Source organism: Silene latifolia, chromosome 11, assembly GCF_048544455.1.
Source record: "Silene latifolia isolate original U9 population chromosome 11, ASM4854445v1, whole genome shotgun sequence".
NCBI classification, from domain to species: domain Eukaryota; kingdom Viridiplantae; phylum Streptophyta; class Magnoliopsida; order Caryophyllales; family Caryophyllaceae; genus Silene; species Silene latifolia.
The window spans coordinates 63,209,069-63,218,237 of NC_133536.1; the positions used below are offsets into that span (position 1 = coordinate 63,209,069).

General features: G+C 44.4%; 1 non-coding gene across 1 annotated transcript; it reads right to left on the bottom strand.

Annotated features, from left to right (window-relative positions):
- Window positions 1-793: 793 nt before the first annotated feature.
- Window positions 794-900, bottom strand: LOC141615920 (small nucleolar RNA R71). The gene has a single exon (XR_012530305.1). It is a non-coding gene; the product is annotated as a small nucleolar RNA R71 (small nucleolar RNA).
- Window positions 901-9,169: the final 8,269 nt, after the last annotated feature.

Below are 9,169 nucleotides of genomic sequence, written 5' to 3' on the forward strand. Positions count from 1 at the left end.
ACTACATTCTAGTTGAGACCTTTAGGTTTTATCTTTGACAGGGTACACGATAGCCGTGTCAAATTTTGGCGCCGTTGCCGGGGAAGGAATTGTTTAAATTATTAGTTGTTCTATTTTTAGTCTTTCTTTTAGTCTTTCTTTTAGTTTAAGGGGCATCCGTTCCTTAAACTATTCTTATATTCTATTTGTAGTTTCTTCTTATGCGCAGGTCACAGGGTGGTGAACTACTACCGATTAATCCTGAGATTGAGAAGACTTTGCGTGAGTGAGGCGATCATCTAGGATATTGCCGACAGAGGAAGAGCTGAGTACTCTGTCTAGTTACTACGAGAACGCTCTGTTTGAGGAAGATCCACCTTCATCTCCTATTTCTAATTCATCAGCTGAGACCGTCACTTCTCCGGACTTTCTAGAAATGGCCGAAGAAGCAACTATTGCCGTCACTCGAGCCGACAATGCGAATCTCTATAAGGGATTTACATTACCAGGGGAGGCGAGAAAATTCGAGCCGAAGCCGTCCTATATCAATTTGGTTGAGAGAAACCAATTCGGGGGAGCTGCAAATGAAGATGCAGCCAAGCACATGGAGAATTTCATTGATTATTGCTACTCTATACCCCCACCAACTGGCGTGACCCCGGATCAGATAAAAGAAACCATGTTTATTTTCTCACTCCGCGATGCTGCAAGGGAGTGGTATAGGGATCTGGACCGGGCTGCTCATGGGATAACTGACTGGAATTCGCTGGCTTTAGCATTTTACAAGAAGTACTTCTCTGCCTCAAAGACTAATGCCATTAGAGCTCAGATCACGAGCTTTAAACAGGGTCCTGATGAGAACTTTCATGAAGCATGGGTCCGTTTCAAGAAGCTGGTGCGAACTATTCCGCATCATGGGTTCGAAAAGTGGAGTCTATGCAATCAGTTCTATAATGGGTTGTATGACGATCAGAGGGCTATCTTGGATCTTTGCGGACTAGTGGCCGATTTCTTTGAGAATATGGGAGAGACTAAGGGGTGGAAGATCATTGATGACTTAGCCACCCATAAAAGCCGAGTATGGGAATTACGGAGGGAATCAAAGGAGGAGTCTTTGAATCTCCTTCGTAGTCGCATTAGAGGCTCTCACGGCGAGATTCGATAAGTATGAGTTGGGAGGAGCCTCGAAAGGAGGAATCTACCATGTGAATCTTTGTTTCAGACGGTCCTTTCGTGCATAAGTAAGAGATGTGGAGGAGAGGGACATGTTTCAGACAATTGTCCACATTCTTATGAGTCTTGTGCTGCCTTTCAACATTACAGGCAGACAAACACCTATTATGAGCCGAACATCCACCCCAATTTGAGGTGGAGTAGTCAAAATGTGCTCAATCCTACTCCTCCTCCGCACCAGCAGCAGCCGTATGTCCCTCCACACAAGAATCAACAAGGCTTTCAGAAGCCTCCTTCTTTCACTCTTTCTAATCAAGGTGCATCATCTTCCGGTGGGGTGGGTGAAATAAGTGAGATAAAGTCTATGTTGCAATCCATTACAAAGCAGTTTCAGCTGAGTGATCAACAGAAGGATGCGTCCATTAAGGCACTTGAAACTCAAGTTGCCCAACTAGCCGCGAATCAATCCTCGAGAAAGCAGGGTCATTTACCGACTCAAAATGAGAAGAATCCACATGAGACGGTAAATCTGATAAATTTGAGAAGCGGTCTGTCTTATGAGGGACCGGAAGTGTTGAAATCAGACCCGAGGAAGGCTAAAACTGATGGTGAACAGTGTTCTGTCGAAGAAAATAAGCTCACGGCAAAGCAAGTGCTCGATCGACTGATTACAGGTGGTCGATCGAGCAGAACTGGAGACGAAACTGGTCGATCGAGTAGTTATTCTACTCGATCGAGTGAAGCAGAAAATGGAGTTGCTCGATCGAGTGAAAATTCTACTCGATCGAGTGATATTGACGAAGAAACTGCTCGATCGAATGGGTATATTGGTCGATCGAGTAGTTTTGATGACGGGAAGCTTGTTCGAGAGCCTGTTAGTGCTCGATTAAGCGAGGTATCACCGGAAAGACCTCGTTCGAGAGGTAAGAAGCGTCCAAAGGATACAGAACTTGCACCGGAAGATACTGGAAGCGAGAAACAAAGGACTCAAGATACCAATCACGGTTCCCTTCCCGAGGCGGCTGCAGAATACTAAAGCTAATCAACAATTCGGCAAATTTGTCGATCTTCTGAAAAGCTTGGAAGTCACTGTGTCGTTCACTGAATTGCTGACAAAGGTACCCTCTTATCTTAAGTTTATGAAAGAAATTTTATCGCGTAAGAGGACTATTAGTGATAGTGAGACCGTAGTTTTGACTGAGGTGGGGTCAGCCCTATTTCAAAATAAGTTACCTCCTAAGCAGTCAGATCCGGGTAATTTTTCGATCCCTTGTCATATCGGTATCCATTTGATTGATAACGCGTTATGCGATCTAGGCGCTAGCGTGAGTGTCTTACCGTTATCTCTAGCTAAGAGATTTGGTCTGACAAAGCTGAGTTGCACCAACATGACTATCCAGATGGCCGACCGTAGTTTATCACGGCCATTAGGTGTAGTAGAAGACGTACCTGTTCAGATCGGGAAGTTCTTTATTCCCGTTGTTTTTGTTGTCTTAGACATCCCCGAAGATGCACACACCCCTATCATTTTAGGGAGACCATTTTTGTCTACTGCCCGTGTAGTTATAGACGTCGGGGGTAAGACTTTGACCTTTCAGGTAGGGGATGAGGAGCTGATTTTTCATCAGTCTAAGTTCCGGAGAGCTCCCATGCAAGCCCAGCCTTGCAATGCTCTCTCTTCTATTGATTCTATTATTGACACTCCAGATGAAAATTTGGAGAATTGTGCTGCTATTGTTAACCCTCCGCCTCAGACTGAGAGCAAAAAGGAGGAAAGTTCGTCTGTTTTCCTTGCTGCAGGTACAGATGAAAGCAATGAAGGAGCTGTCAAAGGAAATGGTGCAATTAAAGTCGATCAGATTGGAGATGATGACGCTACAGCTGGTGATAAAGGAGCAAGGACGAGGAAGGTCCGTGCTTATGTGGATGCCAACTATTCCCCTCCTACCTTTTTAAATGATTCAAATTCAAGCTCATGGAAGTTGAAGAGGACAGTCAATGTTGCTGAGATGACGTCCTCCAGTCAGGAGCCCTCTGAGGGGCTACTGAATTGCATTGGGAATTGAGCGGGGAAATGCCCCGTGTAACACTTTGTAATAGATTATTTTTGAATTTTTCGTTGAATTTGTTTTATTACTTTTAATTAGGACAATTAGTTTTAGACAGTTTTTGGCGTAGGTTTAAGACTATAGACTGTTCTTATGCGTATTTGGTATTTCGGGAAATTTTTGCACGTGTTTTTATGCAGGTTTGGGGAAGTTTTACGCATTCCAAGGAAGAATTGACGAAATTAAAGAGTTTACGCGAGAAAAGTTGGTCGATCGAGCACTTTTTCAAGTCGATCGAGTAAAACAAAAAGGGGAACTGGTCGATCGAGTAAAATTCTACTCGATCAAGCAGCTGGATCATCAAAGTCCTCGATCGAGTAGTTTTAAACCACTCGATCGAGTGAAAATGAATAGGACGCAGGGAGTTTTACTTTAAACTCTTATATTTTGTTTCTAATTCATTTCATCCCCTTTATTTCGTCTAACCTACTCTATTTGCGATCAAAATCAACCCCAAATCCCCAATTTCTTGCCCAAATCACCAAATCCGCCTCCTACAATCTCTTGCTTGCATTTTAATCTTTCAAAACCCCTTAATTTCCCCCTTGATTGTGCTCATTTTCACGATTTTTAAGAAGGGTTAGGGTTTGCGGTCTTGAGCTCGAAAAATCGCTTGTTTTTGCTTGATTATTGAAGATTATTTGCATTTGTAGGTTATATTCATCAAGTAAGTATTTCCTCTAGCTTCATTGCATTTTAATTTCATTATTTTTGCATTTTTATGAGGAAAACCGGTATTAGGGTTCGAAAATCCATGTTGGTCGAATTTTTTCGACTTAATTTGTGTTTATGCCCTTGTTTATCTTGCTTGATGATCAAAATCCCCTTCCTCGCTGTTTTTGCATGCTTAATTCGAATTCTACATGAATTGTTGCGATAATGCTGCTGTTTGTAGAATGTTTAACATGCCTAACATGCTTCCATTCGAATGTGCGCGACTTTTTACGGTTAGGGTGCATTCGGTCGAAATTCTTGAGTGACAGACGGGTTTACTTGTTTCCATGGCTTAATTCACCTCAGTATTGCTTATATGCTGTTGTTGTTGACTGTTATTCCCATTCCCTATCGCCATTTGCATTATGTCATTCGAAATTTTGAGGAATTGTTGGGATTTATGTGCTGTAGAGTCGAATCTTTCGACTGGTAGGGATCTTCATTTCGACTGGTAGGGGATTCACATGCTGTCATATGTTGGTTTTACGTGCTGTTTTAGCCACGGTTAACAGCTGTTTTCTTATCATACCCCTTGCCTTGTCACAGGATGGAGTCTAGTACCTCGCTACCTTCTACCAGCTCCACCTCTAGTCCGTCTCTGTCATAGACAGTGGCCCCTGCTGTTGCCACTGTCTCCACTTTAGTGACTACTGCAGCCCCAGTGTTTCTAGTTTCAGCTGCAGGGACGGTTTTTACTCCAACTAGCTCAGCTGCTAGCTCAGTCCAGGCTGCCACTTCCTCTACGGTCACCACCACAGCTAGCACTGCTGCTAGTTCTTCTTCAGTGGTGACCAAAGCAGCCACTACCTCTGCACCAGCCTCTACTTTTACACCTGTGGCAGACTCGCCAGCAGTCGCAGCTGCTTTTAGAGCAGCCCTGGTCCCACACACCGTCTCTGGACGGGCTACTACTTTGGGTTCCAGAGGCCGGGGTCGTAAACAGTCTCGTTCTACGCCAGCTCCAGTCACCTCTCCTTCTGCTGCTTCTACTTCGGCTGCTGCCGCTTCTACTTCTTGCACGGTCACGGTTCGAGGAGACGACTCCCTCGACCCTCACCCAGACTATCCGCAGGTACATTTTGTTAACGCTTTACATCGCAAGAAATTTTATAACCTGCTAGGCTGTGTACATGTTCCTTCCCGATTTCTAGAGGAATCGGCGCTTACGAGACTCGGCATTTACGAGTCGGTCTGTACTTTACTACGGGGAACGGGGATGACCGGACTCATCACTATGAGGGGCCGTACCTTTTTAGAGCTGAGCCTTGAGTTTCTCTGCTCTTTTACCTTCTCCCCCGGGGCACACGAGGCTGACCCCGATAGTCTTTCAGTGTCTTTCCGGTTGTTCAACCGGACTTTTCAGAGGACCTTAGGGGAGTTTGGTAGGTTACTTGACCTCACCTCCACGGGCGTGACTGCTGCCCCGAGGAAGGTCTACCATCAGCTTTGGCGGTGTCTGGCCCATACCACTTTTAGGGAGCGAAAGCTCCATCAGGTCCACCTACCCCCTGTCTGTGTTTTCCTTAGACTGATGGGGAGCACTATCTTCGGCCGAAAGGAGCCGAACAACATGACCAACACCTTGCTCTCCATTCTGGGCGGTTACATGAACATTGACTGTGAGGGTCCTTTTACCTTCAACATAGCTTACTTGACCGCCCAGTACCTTGTGAGCCAGGGGAAGAAGGAGACGGGAACCATTGCCTGCGGTGGCATAGCCACCATTCTTGCCCGTCGCCTTTTCCCCACTTGGCCTCGTGACCTGCAGTACCTCGACGGAGAGAGGCTACTGAGTCTGGATGCCATGCTTTCTCAGCATTGGCTGACCCCAGACTACCAGACTTGGAAGATTGACGGCTCCTTGTCTGTAGACTTACCTTGTGACAGCCGTCTCCCCGTCTTGAGCCCTTACCTACTGTGGTAAAGGGCGCCCGTCTGCCACCACTACCTCACCTTCACCTTCCACTTCAGCCTCGACCACCTCCTGATGCACCCGCCGCCAAGAAGCGGCGACTTGAGACTGGAGAGGGGTCCACACCTTCAGGGAGTACCCAGCCTTCCACGGCTACTCCCGATCCGACCCCTACTCCCACTACTACTACCACTCCTACTCCTACTCCACCTCCCACTGACCAGACACAGACGGAGGCGGTCTTTCCGGCTACTTTCGTACCATCTCCTCCTTTTGTGGCGCCCGCGGTCCTGGACAAAGGGGGCACAGTTTACGGTTTGTTGCTTGAGGTTGCAGCGCATCAGGCTCGTATGGAGAGGGACTTGTCTCTTGCCTTGCACCCTCTGTACGATTACCACTTGCGGCGACACAGACCGATCCCAGAGGGTTGGCCACACCCTTCCTTCTTCCGGTACCCAGCTGAGGGGTACCCAGTGTCCGAGGAGGAGGAGGACGAGGACCCAGAGGTGGCAGTGGAGAGAGCTCGTGCTGAGGAGCGGAGGAGGAGAGAGGAGGAGAGAGACCCGGAGTACCGGGTGGTGGAGGAGATCCGTGACAGCAGTGACGACGACGACGAGTAGCTACTGGTCTACTCACTTCCCCAGTTTTCTGGCTGGTTTGGGGAAGTTCGTATTTTGTATGTATCTCTTACTCTTTTATTTTGTCTCCTTTATTTTTATTGTTTTTATTTTGTTGGGTGTATATTCCCGTTCCCCTGTATATATCTGCTGGTGTATGCTGGAGGACAACGAGGGCGTTGTCCGTTTTGGTTTGGGGAGGCTATTGCAACCTTTTGAGTCTGCATTTGCATTTGTTTTTGCATTCACGTTTATTTTTCAGCTTGCATTGTTGTTTACTTCATTTAAAAATCAAAAATCCAAAAAAATCAGAAAAATTTCAAAAATCAAAACAATTTCACGTTTATTTTTGCATATAGGTTGAGTCGGAACGGTAGATTTCCATGATGACAATGCACTATTGTAGATACCTCATTTCTGCACCTCCCGCAAACCACCCGGTGATGATTGGGCCGCATGTTTGATACGCGGAACGATTTATGACAGTTCGTAAGATTATCATCAAGTGATTGCTCAAATATTAAATGTCTACCTCTTAGTTGTCATCTACGTCCCGATACGGTCGTTTTGGCAGTAATTAGAGTACATTCGGAGTCCTGGTCAAAAACCGTCTCCATTTTCTGATAACTGTTAAATCCGAGTCGAATGTTGGAATGTTCCGGATATTTCTATTCCATATTTCATAAATTTTATCTTTTGGCAAATAATATCCCGTAATATTCATAAGATATTCGAATTATTTCCGTCCTACCATAACTCAAACGCGAAAATCTTTCTTCAGCAGAGGAAACCTTCGGGAATAGACGCGGCGGCGCCTGCGCCTCTTCCAAGAGACGCATGGGCTCGCTGCGCCTCTTCCCTGTGTCCTTTCTCGCATGTTTTACATATCTTTTTCATATCTTTCCGAGATTCACTTCCAAAGAGTCTCCGAAACCCTAATTCCTTCACGTGATTAGTATAAATAAAAGCCTTCGCTCCTCATATTTCTCACGCGAGTGTCCGCCCTTCTCTTCTCCCTTTGCATTCTAGACTTTGTTCTTACTTATTGGCGCCTACGTGCTTGAACTTTCGACCACGTAAGCTCGGATCTTTCCGGGTACCAGCCTCTCCGTTTGCATGACCGACCAATTTGACCAACTACACTCAATCAACTTAATTAATCAATCGTTTTCCTCTTACGAGGGCACTTTCTTTGCATTCGCGTCGAGCATCACTAATCGATATCTTAGTCCTTCTCGTTTCGTCAACATGTAAGTCTGAGGGTGTATAATCCTTATTTATTTATTGTATTTTACTGTATCACGATTGTAAGGTTTATGTCGAAAATACCTCTTAAAACCGATTTCTAAAACCTTGATTAAAACCTCTTTTTACGGATTTCCAGTAGATAACCGTCGAGAAAGGACGCACCAACTGCTGCGCCTCTTCGAAGGAGCGCAGTACCTGCTGCGCCTCTTCGTGAGGCCGCTGCAGATTCGCTTCCTTTCTTCTTCGTTCGTCCTCTGTTATTCGTCCCCAAAATCCTTTTTTGTTTCGTTTGTGTGTTAATTCTTCATCATAGCATGATAATCTCATATGTATATTATAATCATCATTCATTAATATGTTTTAATTGTCATAAATCCGACTTAAATCCCTAATAATCTCATATTTGCGGGTTTTCGTCATTAAATTAATACCCAGATTTTAGAGATTCAATTTGTTCATATTGGGTTTCTGGAATTCGTCATTGATATAGTTTCATCTGTTTATTCGCATGTTCATCGCATATTCGTTGTATATCCGTCGTATTTAGTCTAATTGACTTATTTCAATAGAGGACTCATTAATATTCTTCACTAATCAATCATTCCGTCATGTAATTAATCCGTTTCCGATTCATCCCATCCATGTTTATCGCTTTTATGACCATCATTCACATATAATTAACCTATTAATCACTTTCATCCGAGTAAATATTTTCAATCCATCATTAAATTTACCAATCGACATTAACGATTTGCAGTTCCGGCTTCACAGCCAGAACTCACCCTTGGAAATGACGCAAAGAATCGCCGCGCCTCTTCCAGAGGGCGCGATCTGCTGCTTTGTTCGAGATGATTTCTGTCCCTGAACTCTGTTTCTGCCTTGACCTAGTTTGTTTAGCTTACGTATAATTAACTATTATCCGTATTATCACTTTCTGTTTCGTTCGTTAATTTATTTGTTTTCATTCTTTTATTTCTTTTTCTCAAATTATCCGTTTTAAAGGTATTTTCGACATAAATCGCCTAATCCGTTGTAATTATTGTAATTTTCATTATTGTAAATTATAATTATTGTATTTCTTTTATTATTTGTATGTTTTCACATGTAATTGAGCACTAAATCCCACTTCGACCCAATTGTATGCTAATTACGTGTTTACCGACTTAGTATTAATTCTCACATGCTAGGATTAAAACTTGGATGTTGCATTGCATGCATATAGCCGACGATATATCAAGTACGAACAACTTCCCTAATCATTAGTAGAGGCCGCTATCGAGGCGGGCGGGATTAGGTGTTCGATCAAAAGAGCTTCCTAATACGTACCCTCACCCCTTACTCCAGATCTCCGTGAGCACCCGTGTTCATTGGCATCCACGAGAGTCATTCTAGACATAGAATGCTAAGGGTAACGATTG